The sequence below is a fragment of the Rhea americana genome, unplaced genomic scaffold (genome assembly GCF_003343005.1).
Source record: "Rhea americana isolate MKP2758 unplaced genomic scaffold, rheAme1 scaffold_276, whole genome shotgun sequence".
NCBI classification, from domain to species: Eukaryota; Metazoa; Chordata; class Aves; order Rheiformes; family Rheidae; genus Rhea; species Rhea americana.
In genome coordinates, this window is record NW_028186397.1 from 100,106 (window position 1) to 101,331 (window position 1,226).

Genomic DNA, 1,226 nt, shown 5'->3' on the forward strand with positions numbered 1-1,226 from the left:
AACCCCTGGGTGCCCGGCGGCGGCAGCGGCAGCGCGGCCGGCCGCGGAGCCCCGTTGCGCGCCCCGCGCTGCCCCGCGGCCGGCCGGCGCATCCTGCGCGGCTCCCGCCGCCCCAGCCTTCCTCCTGCGCGTCGCCAGTTTGGCGGTGCGTTGGCTGGGAAGCGCTATGCTTGCGGTGCAAGTGGCGTTGCTCTTCTCCCCGTCTGTGTATACGTATATATATGTATATATATATGTATGTATGTATGTATGTATACACATACATATATATTTTATCCTTCTCTATTTCCTACAGGAATCAGAGCTGGCGCTACCGTTATACTTGTAAAGAAACGCCGCTTGTCTACTTTCACGTAAACATTCACATTTCAAAATAAACTTCATAAGGATTCCAGTTTTCAAGTGAAACAGCCGTCGTGCGAAGCAGGAGGGCGAATACACGCGCTTTAAATTTAAGCTGTGAACTAATCAAACTTAGCCATTTTTCCCTTTTCTGGTTTGATAGGTTGCAATCTGGAGTTAGATACTTTTAAAAAATAATATTTAGTGCCATAGCCCACGGTTAAAATAGTGAAAAATTAGTCTCGTTTCAGAAATTATTTATTTATAGAACGAACATGATTAAAACATAAAAAACACACAAACTGCAGCTGCAACAAAAAAACCCCACCGTGATTTACGATTATTAAATCTTTGATTGCCATGTTAATGTTTCTTTTTCTACCTTTCATTTGCATTTTAATCTATCGAATCTTTACAATTTTGCTGCCTCCTACTCGAATGATTGATTACACATCTGAAAGAAAAAAATACTAAGCTTTCGTGGCGAGCTTCTATTTTTCCTCCCCCCTTCCCTTTGCTGGTTAGCTTTCTGAAACCTTCCTCAACAATGTTAATGCAAGCAGGACAAATTAATTATGCTCTTTTAAATGTCAAAGGTATAAATAAAAATGCTCCCCTCCCCTTTTCGCTCTCTTACCCCTCGCCCCAAATGGGAACATTTTTCCAACCCGCTTGTTTTAAAAGCGAGCAGGAATCACCCTGGTAAAATACAATTAAAAGGAACATACGCGCTGCATCGTGTAAATAAATGTTATTGCATGGACATTTACCTATGAGCACCACAAAAAAAGAAAAAAAGAGAGGGGGGGCGGGTGTGTAGGTGAGGGGCTAGCTGGTTCCTTTTTTCACTGTTGATCCTGGGCTTTGGTGCATTTCCCCCCCCC